A 15,208-nucleotide genomic window follows, 5' to 3' on the forward strand; every position below is an offset into this window, starting at 1 on the left:
CTCTTGTTGGCAAACGGTTGTATTAACTAGACAAGTCATTAATTCCCAACTTTCTTTCCTCCTCCTCTCCATTCACAGCACACTTAACAATTTCCAACTCATCTGGCTAGTTTCAAACCCGTATTTACACCAACTGGTTAGTTTAGGTCTATTAGCTCACAGACCATTTAGACCATCTGGTTTTCCTCCAGTCTTTCCTAGAGCCCTGACCCCGGTGATCTCTGCATTTGAAGATCATCCATGTCTGAAGAAACTGTTTTTAGAGGTGACAATCCTAATTACCATTCGCTTCTGTGGGCATGGTCCCAGCTCGTTCAATGTAGTTATATGATGCATGTGCATCTTTTCCCATCTGCTGTCTCCTGACACATTTAAGTCAGGGTTATGCAAAACCTATTATACATGATGTAGTGTTAGGGAATATTCACATTTTTAAACCACAAAAAAAAAAAATATTGAGTCCTAGCACAATTTATATCCTCCTACACTATTTATATAACTACAAAACTTTCATCTTGTTTCCATAGCCAGTCTCACAATAAAGAGTGCATGGATTCGATTTCTAGGGATTCTTGCTACAACTCTCATGTGACACCATCTTAGGCCCTCACCCAGAAACCTGGGAAATAAATTGCCCTGTCAGTGTGTTCAGAATGAGAAATACTTTCTCATTTAAAAGACATAAGATTGCATAAAGGGAGTTAAATGAACAGAACTATATTTTAATTGAACAGAACTATATGCTGTCTGGACACCTACCTGGGCAGCCTGCTCTAAGGAACTTGCTTTGGCAGGGGATTGGACCCGATGATCTTTCAAGGTCCCTTCCAATCCCTTCAATTCTGTGCTTCTGTGACTCTGCAATATGTGGGGAGACCTTCTATAACATTGATCTGGGTAAACTAAATAATGAACAGTAGGTGAGGCTACCATCCCCAAGGCCCATCCCTGGACCTGAACTCTTTCTACAACAGCTATGTGCAGCCAAGATTATGGGCACTGTCCTCCTCCTTCCAGTTACATCCAGCTCACACATCTCATTATCCAGGCTTAAAAAATTATTTGGGGACAGTTTCACCTCCCAGTCAGTAGCATTTAGATTGTAGTAGTATGTCATCTGTATGGGATCCTCAAGTCATTGGTCAATAGGTAGCTTGGGAGCAGTGGTTAGGGTGAGTTGTTCTGGCAATGTAGCAGACTGCTTTCCAGCATCCCATTTTCCATCCCTTACAGCTTTACACATCCTTCTCCCCACAAAGTCAACACTTCTGAAAACATGTAGATTTGTTGAATGCAAATGCATTCACTCAGGATATATCCTGTAGTGCTGGTACTGCCAGATGGAGCTGGGTATAACACACATACTCACTCACTCACTCACTCACTCACTCACTCACTCACTCACTCACATTAGGGTAGTAGAAAGGTGTGCCATGGAGGCACCCCTGTCACTGATTGCAGGAAGTGACTGCCAGGCCTAGAAGTCTGTCACAACCCTCTTAAGGTTTGCATTACTTTCATGAGATTTTCTACCCATCCCAGCTAAATAGACCAACCTTCTGTTGCGAGGGAAGATATAATACTGAAATCCTTGACCTACAACTGCTCTAAGTGTGCTCCATTGCTCCACAGTGAACTCACTGTGCCTCTTTCAGTTGCCACTTTCTTGTCTTCCCATTATAGACACAGTTCTGTCACCAGTATGCTACCAGAGAATCAGACCACCCTGAAATATCACTCTTAAAATGGTAAGCCCCTACAATTTCTTGAGCTTCTTCAGAGAAGAATCAGAGAAATTATATGGGAAACATTGATGTATTTTTGTTTGTTTGTTTTTTTGTTGTTCTTTTTTAACAAAATGTTTAAATCATTTATTTTGTAGAGATAGAGGTCGTTACTCTTACCCTAATCATTTCACTTAAGAGAGAACATGGTCACAGATTCTAAACAAAAAATCTATATTAAATAAACAAATAAATAAATATTCTATATTCTAAAAAAAAAAAAAATCTATATTATTTTTGCTTTTCTTATTCTGCCTATATTTTCCTGCATAATGCAACTTTTTACATCCAGTAACTCAGGTAAATCTCACTATAATTATATGTGAAAGAAAAAGCCCCTTTCTAGCCCAGGAGCTTTCATTTGCTGAAAATCAAAAGATTTTGCCAAAAAAAAAAAAAAAAAAAAAAAAAAGTGAGAATATTTCCTTACAAGGTCACAGTTACCTAAATAAATCACAGCCAGCTTCACACTCCAGACTCTATTTATATTTTGAGCCAGGGAACATCTGTTTAATAGTGGGTGGTCATGTAACAGTTTCATGGACAACAGAGCCATCCTAGCATGCTTGAAGATGTCAGGAAAGGACTATCCTTAAATAAGTAAAGAGTTGTAGAGATGTAAATTGAAGGAGAGTCATCTCCACTATTCTGAAATACTATCTTCTCAGAAGTCAAATAAAACAATATAACAGGAATGAATTAAGATGAATTAAGACAAATTTACCAGGAAAGTTCCTATTTAAAATATAAAGTACAAGCCAATACCCTATGGCAGTTTCTCAATAATAGCTGCAGTCACTTCTACCTTTATATACAAGAAAAACTTGAGATATGTCAACATCTTCTGAAGGTAACAGGGCAGTGTCTCCCACTGCCTCCAAATATTTTGAAGAAATGTGCAGAGAAGACACAAACCTTGTTACTTTTTACCTGTGTGTTACACAGGTTAGTCACCTTGGTAAAGAATTTGCACAGAAAAAGAAAATTCTAGATTATTGGATGACAACTGGACTTTGTAAGGATTTAGGGAGTCTGAGATGTTTGAATCTATAGAGAATCCATACCTAACACATACCATTGCCCTTTCCATAGTACCAAAGGGTCCAGGAACACTACCTTCAGCACCCAGAATACTGAACATGATGTTACAGAAAATGAGAGAAGAGGTCATTGTCAAATTCCCCTGCTGTGTATTTGTGGTGTTTCATTTATATGACAGCTTAAGTTTCTTTTTTCATTTAGATTCTTTCCCTGAAAATGTATGTCTACTGATTTCTTTTCAGAAGGTCAGAGAAGGCAGGGGAAAAACAGAAACAACACCTGTAACAGAGCTGCCTTTCTCTGTAAAACATTTCTGTTGAATCCCTTTTCTGGAATATAAATATCCCAGTCCTTGGTCTGGTTCTTTCTCTTCCTGAAGGGATCAAACATATCTCTGCCTCCTTTCAAAGACTGTTTGTATATTTTTCATTAAACTATCTTTGAATAAACCGTCTAATAAATAGAGCAAGAGACATTTTCCATCTCTCTTGTCTCAGGTGAGTGTTCCAGCTACCAGCCTAAACAGTGTAGCTCTCTCATGTTACAGCAGAGCCAGAGAATTTTTTCATATGTCATGAAAAGTGTAGGCATTGAAATAACTTAATTCCAGTAAACCTGTGGAAATTAGCTGGACCATACTGTTGTAGGTTAGAATACATTTGATTGTCTTTGAAAATTTGAATTCCGTTTTGTACAAAGCATCAGCAGTCTTATAAAATGTTTCTGGACTGAAGGTGAACCCTTAGCTTTCCAGGGATCCTCAAAATTTAATCTTGAAATGGAAAATAAACCGTTCAGTGTTCAGAATCCTGAGAAGTCTGTGCTGCTGCCAGACACAGAACTTAAGTCTTTTGATAAACTTTATATTGAGATGTCTTCTAACTTTAGGAGACTCCTGCATAGGAATGTTAAGGCTCATTAATCCCTAAATCTTTCCCAATTTATTTTGTGTGGTCCTTCTCTCATTAAGAGAGAAGGGCATGCCAACAATCTAGCTCCATAAAAAGCTCAGACTAAGGGAGCAATGAAAAATACATTCTTGTTAAATTCCTGTTGTGCTAAAACAATCCTAGGACTCACCCAAAAAAAACAAAATCCAAACAAACAAACAAAAAAACTTTAAGGAACTTTTTCACAAAAAGTTGTGTGTGGGTTTTTTTTTTTTTTTTTTTTTTTTTGCCATTTTTTATGTTTCCTTTGTTGTTTCAGTTACCTGGCTATGAATGGGCCTTATTGAAAAATTCATAACAAGAGATTACATGGGAAATATCCATAGGATTTTGTATATAACCCACTCTTGTCTAAAGGGTCTGATAAAACAGCTGGTATGTATTAAGGAGCAGCATTCCCTATATACAATAAATAAGTACTATAGTATTCTACGATGGCATCCTAGAATACTGTGGTAATATTGCTTGAGACACAATCAGAGTTCTTATAAAACATCATAACTCTGCTGATCAATGCTAAATGAAACTGGCTGAAGATTGGATATGCAGAGTGGTGGATTTATTTAGACTAACATAATGTGAAATCCCACATTATCGATAGGAATAGAATGTGATTTGTCTAACCTATTTTAGATACCTACATAGGTTTTACTGTTTTTCTGTTGTTTTTGTTTTGTTTTGTTTTGTTTTGTTTTGTTTTGTTTTTGAATAAAATATTTAATTTAATATTAATATTGAATATAATATTTACTGTTCCAGAATTTCCTGTTTGTCACCATTAACCACAAAGGCATATCAGGGTTACAAGCTCATATGTATGCATCTGTAGTGTCTTGTCGGGGTGTCTTTTTTACTGGAGAAAACTGCAGTAGAGATTCACTGAGGGAATTGTACCAGACTCATTGTTTTTGAGCAGAAGTCCAGGAAAAGGTGGACCAGCCTTATTTTAGTTCCACTTAAACCTCAAAGTAGAGAGCTGGTGAACACATGAGCTCACACTTGGAAGCTCTGCACTTGAGATCATTTTGATACTTCACAAACAGCTCTTCTCTCCTTCCTACATAAGAGTCTAAAGTGAAGTCTAAACCATGATAATGGTTTATCATTATAAACCATTGTTGCGATATCAGGGATTCTCTGACCATCTGCTGTAGCCAAGTTTCAATAACCTGGGAGAGGCAGTGTGACAAAATCGCCCCTGACATATACTGGTGTGATTATACCAGGGCTGATTTTGGCCCAATGTATGTCACACAGAAGTTTATAATAAAGATTCCCTTGTTCACTTTGATAATCTGCTTCAACCGTTCTCAGATATAAATGCTAGTGGCAGATTCACTCCCAATACTCAGATTCTCTTTTTCTTTTAAACTAAACCAGACTTTACAGACAATGTAAAGCCCTCAAAGCAACTCTAATCCATTTCCAAAAGATGCCTCAGACCATACGGTAGCCCAGGATTCTGTTTTGAATAAACCCATGCTTATGCTCTTTGCAACTGAGTATTTCTAATGTAAGTGCCTGGAAGGAGGAGGAGGGGAAAGAGGCTCATTAATAATCATGATGGTTTCAGTATTGCAAAACTCGGTCAATTTGATCATCCACTGTGCTTTATCAGGTTTGTTTTATTGCAATTTGCTTGTGTCTGCACGGTTCCCATTTTGGGGAGCCACAGTTCCTGGGAGCTCTCCTGCTATCCCCACTTCTAGCACTGTAAAACAGAGGCCTGCTGTTTTAATCACGCCTCTCTTTTTCCAATGTTGTTTGCGCCCTGGTACAACCCATCTGCCTTGAATCTAGTGCTCCACTGGGGCTGCACACATCTGCCAGCCAGACTACCTTCGTACACAATTACTCAATCCACCGTAAGGCTCTTTAATAGGAAACAAGTGTGACAACGGCAAGCCCTTTTTTTTTCTCTCTCTTTCCCTCTCTCTTTCCCTCTCTCTCCCTCTCCCCCCCCCCCCTTTTTTTTTTTTTTTCTTTAAACTACATAGCCAAACTGCCCTAATAGAGATGAAGCCTGATAGATCCACCCAGGTGTAGGTGAAATGGTAGAGCCTCAAGCGTAATAGATGCTGTGCTTTTGTGCTGAAGTTCCACGCAGTGTCCTGAAGGGTTGTCTCGCAGCAGTGAGATGGGTTGCTCTTTGCACAGTTACAAAGTCAATGAGCTTCCTCCTGCTTACATGTATGACTAATTTAGAAACCAACCTGGATCTAGGTGAGCGCTGCAGAACTCTTTCTTCTCTTCAGTGCACGGACAAAGCACAGCACACAGTAAGTGATAAATTTGCCTTTACTTGTTTTACTTGGGAATTAGTTAACTGTGTTTACTTTTGAGAGAATCCTCTGAAGGCTGGTGCAGAAATGAACCAGAATAACGTTTGCATGCAGATCCCTTGTGTATTTCCTCCTGTTTTATTTTACACTGTGCCCTGGTCCTGCCACTTCAGCCTGAATACTCAGACAGTACAGCTCTGAAGCTGCTTTCTTATCTAAAACTGAGATATATAATGATATCAGTAACACATAGGTCCATTTCTCTATTGATGTATGTGTCTGTGTACATATCCAATTACAGGGCAGAAGTAGAGTTTAATCAGTTTTGTGATGAAATGCAAAAACAAAAATCCCTAAATTAAAAAACTAAAATACTGTAAACCTACTCATTTCTGTGGAGGGGAGAGAGGAGGGAATAGAGGAAGGAGGAATTGAAATCTTAGGAATTTTAAAAATTTAAACTAATTTAGCCTGCAAAAGAAAGATGAATTATTTTGTTTACCAAACCATTGATTGAAATGTAAAGAGAATGCCACCAAACTATAAATTAGCAAACTGTATCAACTACAGTGATAGTAAAGCTTGAAACAAAGCTTGTCTAAAATGCAAGAAGAGGCATATTAGAAACAGATGTATAGAATCTCAACTTTGACTCCTCAGTCTTTCATGCTTGGTTTAAAGCAGCCTTAAAGTTGCCTTTACTTTGCATTTACAACTTTGGATTTGCAGTTAAACTGTGCTTGAACTTGAAGTCAAGATTTGATCTTAGCACACACATATTCTTCGAACCTCCTACCGGAGTTTTACTTTGCTATTGGGAACATGATTACCACTGCAGCATATATGCTGAAATACATTAACAAGCTTTTCATGATGAACTTTGAGGTGGAATGCCAGCCAATGTAAAAGAATGTGTCCATTGCATATACAAAATGTTCTGTCTGAGAAATAAACACATGCAGGATAAAATGGATCTGCTGGCATCTCAAGTAGATGATGACACAGTGTAAGAATGCATACCAGAAATATGTTTGAATTTATTTTCCAGAGGATCCAGTCAGATGACACTTCTCACTTTAGGCTTAATTTATTCTGAACTATTGTCCAGGTTGGTGGCTGTTGTCAATACTGGAAGTGGAACAAATGAGCCTACATAGTTATGCCTATAAAATGCTTTTCAATAGTCTTCCATACTGCAGAAGAGTTATTTTCTTTGCTCTTGGACAGACAAGTATATATGGTCCTTTTAATTAGCCATGGCTTTAGGCTGCTGCAGTTTGTACATAATAGCCATTAGCCTGACTCTCCTGTTAAATATAAAATATAGTAAAATCCAATCTGTTGACAGTAATCATTTGAACATGGCAATTTAAAAAGGATGAAGTTAGAAGTATAAGAAGGTAAAGCAACCATCTCAGAAGAAATATTTAGACCTCTATTTGCTGGCATCAGACAGCAGTCAATGCCTACCCCCTACAGGGAGAGAATTTAATTTCATTGAGCCTCCCTTAGTGCATGAACACTGTAGCAGTTCAGTTCATCCACTAGAGTTGTGCAGTTATTCTCTGACTCTAACAACTGCCCCTTAATGATGAGGTCAGACTGTGATTAATAGAAAGACATTTTCAAAGAGCTGGATTGCTAAGAAATAGCACAATTAATAAATAGCAATATACATTTTTTCTCTCTTAAATTTAAACCAGTGGAAAATGGCTTTTGGAATTTAAAAGCCATAATCACCTGTGCTCTTTCACAGCTGCAAAGTTAGTGTGAATTTACAATAAATTCCTGCTTACCTTATGTCATCTGCATAAACTATATATCTTGAACATAACTTTGCAACCATCCCTGTGTGGTTAGAGTAGATCAAAAATGGTCTTAGAAATTACACTATGCCTATGAATTTAAGATACTACCTATTAAGGTACTAAGGTGAGATTGATAGAAGTATAGGTGAGATTGGTAGTTATGGGGCACATTCTCTCTTTCATACTCACATCAAGTACTCTGACAGTATTAATATCAAAACAAATTACTACTCCTCCTCACCCCACCCCCACCCCCAATCTAACAGTTTTTGATTGGTACTTTATCCATTTCTTTTAGTAGGACTAATTTCTCTGTAAGGCACTTAGGTAAAAAAAGAATTAAGATAATATTGACTGATAAGTTTCTATTTACAGAAATAAACTGAACAAAATTTATCCCTGGTTGCTGGCCAATTTGTGTGATTGTATGTATGGAATACCTATTGTTATAATGTATTTTTTGAATTGCAGATTTTTTTGATTTTCCACATAAGATAAAAAATATATATACTGTTTTAAATTATATTTTTATAATACAATAACTTTTAAGTCTTTCATATTTTGTTTACTATTACTATGAATTTTAAGAGTGTGCAGTTTAACTATAATCTACTTTTCTCTCTTTCATCATCGTTCTGGTATACACACAAGCATATACACATATAACAACAAGAAATATTATGATCTATCCATTCTCCTCACTTTTAAATGGTGCTTTAAATCCCTTAAGACCTTCTGTTGGTGTTTTCTTCAGTACCTAAAATAGAGCCTGATCTCTGCAACAACTCATGTGACATCATGGAAGAGTCATTCTAATGGAATCATTTTAAAAATAGTTTGTTAATAGACATCATTTGACCATATTATTTACTAACAAACCTCCATTGAAGACATAAATATTAAATAAGTCTTTTTTCTTTCTATAACTAACATTTCTACAGAAGGCTTTAATTTTACTCCCTTTTGCTTGTGTAGTGGAATCTATAGGTATTGTATGACACAATGAATCCTGTATTATCTGCTTTGATACTATTATTCATGGCTGCTAAAGATTTAATGAATCTTAAACTGAAAAAGATGTAGAAATAGTGCTTATAGGCATAACAATGTGTTACTGATGAGCATCAAAAGATTACCAGGATATTAGCTAGGGTTACAGGAAAACCTCAAATCATTTAAATTCCACAAATCCAAAATATTTTCCATAAGAAATCACTAAAGAAAGTTTCTCTTCATCTGTATTATCACTTATTATACAAAGCACCAATTTCAAGCTAGTTCAGAACTTTGCTCTGCCAAGGCCAACATATTGCAAGCCTAGTTAAGTATTGTTAATGCTGTTTACATTAGAATCACACCAATTATTTACCGCAGTATACTGGAGTTCACAGATTTTTGGATTTTACTTTACTAAGTCTTGTTTACTTCTGTGATTTTAGGTAGAAGTAATTTGAACATAACTTGTTTTTCATTCTTCTTATGTAAAGAAAGTATCAATGTAGATTTGATATATGAGCTGTTACTTGAGGGCATTTTAGGCACTTCCATGGAACCTAAGTGTTTGGTCTAGAAAACTCATGTCCAGTGATAATCAGGTTTTGGCAGTGACTGTTTAGCACATGCTTTTAAAATAATGTTTAACATTAAGTAAATCAGACTAATCTGGATACAATAAGAGATTTCTTGTTACCAGACTGCTGTGTCTCTTAAAACTAAATCACCTCAAGTTGAAAATTTGTCTTTTGAATTCAGTTGAAAACAAGTCTTCTTTGTTGTTGTTGTTTCATTTGTTTGTTTGTTTTAAGATTCAAAAGACAATTACATCCTGTGTCTTGTTGCTCTATATCAGAATTAAATACTTAAAATACCATAAATCTGTTATTGTGGTTTATTAAATTCAGTGGCATCACAGTAAAGAGTTGTTGATTGTTGATAATTTATTCTTAATATATGGACCTGTGGAAGTTCACATAAAGTGCTTGTCTGAAACATTCTCATATATCGTTTTAATATTCAAGTACCAGTTTAACAAGTGGATTTTCTCATATGTACAAGTAGATTGGTCTTCCATGTGAGTGAGGAAATTGGATGTTGATGGCAGTAGATACAAATATTCAGGAATAATGAAAGTAAAACTACAGGAAGAAATAAAATAAATAAATAAATTATACTTTTCTATAGACAAGCTGAATATTATTATCTTCTTCCTATGAAGCATTGGACTGCAAATGCTATTAAACAGCAAGGGAAACTGGTAAGTTTCTTATAATGAATAAGAATAATTTATTTATATATATATTTTTTTCCTTTAAATTTAGGAGTGAGATAAAGATTCAGCCAGACTAAAAAATAAGATTGTTTTGTGCTTCTTTGTTTGTTTGTTTTCCCCAAATCTTATTTGGGGTTTACTCTATTAAATTCAACTCAGGTGTTATCTCATTTACTTCCTTGGAATTAACAGCAGGGTTGAATTTAGCTTGCCATTTGTATGTTGAACTGTTTTAAAGTAACACTAGCTACAAGTTTGTTGCTCTGACAACTTTGAAATTAAAAACCTGTAAAATTGGGACAAATTGGCCAACAATACTGCACACAGGAAGGTCAAAAATGTGTTTGTTAAATTTCCAGCAGGTTGGTTTGGATTTTAAAAGCTCCATAAATGTAAACCAGTCTTTGAAATAGCATGGCAAATTCACATGGTGCATATCACAGATGTGTGTCATACCTGTGTAATAACATTAGTGTTACCTTAAAAATTTACATTTGAGAAAATGAAAGAAACATGCGTGGTATAAAGTAATGTGATTTCTACTGCAAGCTTTTTTCTTCAAAGTAGGTTTTCTCACAACACAAATAGACACCACCATCTGGAGTACTGATAGGTGACACAGTTTTATTAATTTTTTTTTTTTTTAACCCACAGGCTTTGTGCTATGTTTGTGTTAAAACACAACCATAGATTTTCTTTTTAATGCTGTGGAAAAGTGAATAAAACCTTTCTTTCCTAATTCATGTTTTGAAAAATTCCTAAAGAATTATTAGCAAACCTAAATATATTCTTGTTCCAAAATAAGACTTGTAATTGACTTGGTGAGGTAGCTAACATGTCTACCATTCTAGTCAAGATTTTGAAAGTGATCTTTACAGGTACAGAAAAGATACAGAGAAGTATAGCATCAATAATACTACCTCTGTCCTATGCATTGTCTTACAACATCATTCTACAAAATCTTTCTAGCCTGACCTGTTCTATCCCATTATGAAGCATATGTTTCATAAGCCTGGTCATCATGCTTTAAAAAGACCACCGAGCAGTTGAAACACAGCCTTCACAATACATGTATCAAGATGATATATAATAGTAATGTTTTAAGACCACAGACATGTCACATGAAACCCTATGACTCTCCAAGAAAAATAATATGTAGAATGGGTGCAAAAAAGGACAGTGGTTTGCAGAGCCTTTTGATCCTCAGACACAGTCTATTTCTGTTTGCCTCAGTCATCAAGACAAAAAGACACATCCCTGGCAGATCTCTCAGTGGTTAAATGGCTGAAAAGTGATGGGATGTCACAGTGTTAATTTAAAATGAGAAGAGGAGAGAAGTGGAGGGAAGGGTGGAGGCAAAGGTTAAAATAATGGAGAGCTAATCACTCTCCCAACCTCGCAGGAAAAAAAAAAAAAAATAGGGATGATGTGCATTTCCCTTTGATAATGCAGAGATTTGGGAAGGCTGTGCAGATGGCCAGCACTGCACAGAACAGCTCTGTCAAGGCTGCTTACACATTCATGAAGACACTATATGCCAGAAAAGCTTGAAGGTCCATGGATCAGTGCTTCCACGTCTTCACAGGCCAAATTTCCACAAGCTGAAGACTGTACGTGCAAAACGGCAAAAATATAAAAAAGAAAGCCTTGTTTGTTATTTTTCAATATTAGTCGTGGTTTCTCGGTCCATTCATTTCTCATTACAGGAAGCTCCATCCAAGTGACCTTGCTTGGCAGCCATTTTAGCAGACTGAGAAGAAAGATTTAATGATATGACAAGCAAACATCTCTTTTTTCACTATGATGGCTCCCTTCACACTAGGGTTAAGGCACATTAAAAGGGTATTGTGGGAAAATATATGCAGCTGATGCCCATGCTGTATTGGATCTGTGAAAAAAAAAAAAAAAGATAACTGCTGTCTCCAGAGAAGAAGTCCTGCCAAAACTCATACTGGCTTCCATAGCACTTGAATTTAGCAAAGGGTTTTGATTTAACACCTTTACAGAGTTAAATAAATATATATCCTTGCATTCATACAAAAATATGTCACTCACACTTGACATTATTAATTTTAAGATCTTGTAGGGTACAAATTTACTTATTGCTAGAATTTCCCAGTATTTTCATAAGCAATCACAAATTTGATGAGGGATTAAAATACCATTTGTAGCAATCAATACACCAGGAAAGTTTTATGAACCTGATAATCACAAGTGTTTTGAATTTGTTTGGGTTTTAGCCAGTGGCTACTTGTCAAATTTAATTTTTAAATCAAAATAGATTTTAAGTCCTACACCTGCAAAACAAGTGTTCAAAACTTATAAACTTTATGGTTATATTCGTTGGCCTTCAGATACAGTGGAAAGAGTCCAAGACAATTTTTTATGGTTGAATTGTAAACACTTGAAAAATTGAGTTTGTAATGAAAATGCTGACACAGCTTTAATTATTGCAGCATGAATGATTTTATTATACACTATCCACAGTGTCTGTACATACAAAGTACACGCTCTAGTGTTCTAATATTTCATTTAAGAAAAAAAAGCAATTATTTAGCAGATGTAGAGAGCTACACATAAACAGGCTAAACCAGTACCTTTACGCTGTTTGAAAACCTATACAAAATGTTATTACCACATAAAAGGGCTTATACTTTAGAAGACTCAAAGGTACGGAGAAACAGCCTAAGCAATAAACTGCTCTAGTGTACTTAATTAAAAAGCTTCAAGTTACTGAAGTCAATTGAAAAACAGAAGGCTTGATTCTTCAAGGTAATTTTGTCCTCCTCTGTTAAGTGCTTATCAAGTGTTAAGAACTAAAATGTTGTCCCAGCAGTTTAAATAGACAATTGTTTGCTTTTCTTCTATTGAAGGCAATTCTTTATTCTGTCAACCTAGACACGTGTAATAAAATGGGTAATCTAGATGTAATTGGGTGAGATGGTTAGACTTAATTTACCTTTAATTAACTGGAATGGTAGAAGAAGCTGGGAAATCAGTATTAATATATTTCAGAAAATGACTTTTGCTGTTGTTCTCTTTACACAGTTTGGTATGGGAACTTTACATAGAAGGGTGGAGAGCATTGTTAATATTTGTTTTAGTGTTAATATAGTTTTAGTGTTGTTGTGATCAATTTTAGAGAAAAGTTTCTTTGTTTGTTTGCTTTTAATGATGCTACAACTTCATGAAAATGCCTTGTATTGGAAAGTAAATGGTCTAGCATTTACAGTTTCCTCAGTGGGTGAACGTGGAAAGTATATGGCTGAGTAGAGCCACTGCTCTTTGAGCAAGGTCTACATTAGCCTTAGCATGGTTGATACCAATCAACAGCAGTGCTCTGAGACCTGTTTCCAGGAAACACGCTGGAGCAAAATGCCACCAGGTGGGTACACTATGGTACCTAGTCTCCAATCCCGAGATGGCTGTATTAGGTGCTTAATGATGCACATGATAAATCTAGACCTATATGCAAAAGCACTCTGTTATAAATTATATTACCATCTCTGCTCACTCTCTGAAATCCTCTGAATGTGCGGGCACCAGAAGTGGAAACAACATCCAGTAGGGGCTACACTAGGGGGAAGAAAAAAAAAAAAGAAGAAAAAAAAAAGCAGAAGTAATTTGATTTTGGTAACCCACATTTCTACTTGGTTTTGATTGCAGCCTTTCTCTTCATTTAAAGACAATAAAGGCAGTAATCCTACCAGTTATACTCTTTTTAGAGGTGTGGCTGGATTGTTTTTCCTGTGACTCACATTCTACATCAGCTCAAGTAAATTAGAATCAGGCCCTGTATATGTAAAATTTCAGGTCTCAGTGAGTTCATATTTCATTTGGTCCTAATCTTTTGCTTTAATTAACTATATTTTGTCTATAATACATAATGCAACATAATATATCAATCTTCAAGCTAGTTTCATGAGTGGATATTATATTCCTTTTGCATGATATATATTAGGTGAAATCAAATATAGTAAGATCTTATTTATTTCACATTGAAAATGAATATCTACCAAACAATTTAGCAATCAACTTTAAGTAACAAGGAAAACTGAATACATTTATAAATAATTTATTCATTATTGTTTAAGTGCTGAAATGTAAATTTGGCAATTTTCCAAATACAGTATGGATCTTATGCATGCTATAAAGAGGAAAAAATAAAAAGAAAAAAGAAGGAGAAAACGTATAGTGAATTCAAGGGAGCAATATGATCTTAACATGTAAAAGACATTTCCTGCCTTTTGGACAGGTACATTTAAAAGTTACTGCTATTTCATTGTGGTTGTACATTTAGAATACATGTACATGTACATATGTACAGGCACAGAAAAATAAGTAAAATGTACTTCTGACTACAGAAAAACAAGTAAAAATTTAAACAGTGTGGCAGTCTAATATTTCATTTTCCAGTGGCTACAGTGAATGTTAGAGCAGGTCTGTAACAATGAATCCATTTTTCTGTTCTCAGTTGCCCTGGTGTAAATCTAGAGATGTTCCCTTCCTGCAAAGGTTAACTCTGGAGAACAATACCCCTAGCAAATATACAAGCAAAAATTGACTTAAGCCTGAAAACAATGCAAACAGATAGAAAAGAGGCCGATTAGTCATATAATTGATAAAAATAAATCTGGCATAAATAGAACTAATTATGTCCTCGCTCTCAATTCAGATTTGATTAGCTCAGGAGCCCTTGGAGGTAGCCTAAATTATATGTATTATGTTTAGTTTGATGGGATTTTTTACCCTGTTTACTTTATGGCCTCATGGGCTAGATCCTCAGCCTGCACAAATAAGAGTTGCTATTGCCTCCAGTAGAACTGTGAGCATTTGCACAGTGGAAGATCAGGCAACCCAGCTGGACTTGGCTGACTAACTTGATCCTTGGATAGTTTTTTTTTTGTCTTTTATTTTCTTTTTGTGTGTGTGCATGTGTGTGTTTTATTGTTGTTATTATTAATAATAATAATTTCTTCCCCCCTTTTTTTTTGTTTATTTTTCTTTCTCTCTCTCCTTCTTTATATATGTGTACATATGTAACATACGAAAACATTTAGGGTTTAATCTCACA

At 35.6% G+C, this 15,208-nt stretch overlaps 1 protein-coding gene across 2 annotated transcripts in view; it reads left to right on the forward strand.

The window, feature by feature from the left end:
- The first annotated feature begins 5,874 nt into the window (after positions 1–5,874).
- SEMA3A (semaphorin 3A) overlaps positions 5,875–15,208 on the forward strand; it is a 346,181-nt gene continuing 336,847 nt past the window's right edge. For both annotated transcript variants that reach the window (XM_072026340.1, XM_038179761.2), the window contains exon 1: positions 5,875–6,054. The gene's annotated coding sequence lies outside the window, so the exon portion shown is untranslated. The remainder of the gene's footprint in view (positions 6,055–15,208) is intronic.

This window comes from Anas platyrhynchos, chromosome 1, assembly GCF_047663525.1.
Source record: "Anas platyrhynchos isolate ZD024472 breed Pekin duck chromosome 1, IASCAAS_PekinDuck_T2T, whole genome shotgun sequence".
Taxonomy (NCBI): domain Eukaryota; kingdom Metazoa; phylum Chordata; class Aves; order Anseriformes; family Anatidae; genus Anas; species Anas platyrhynchos.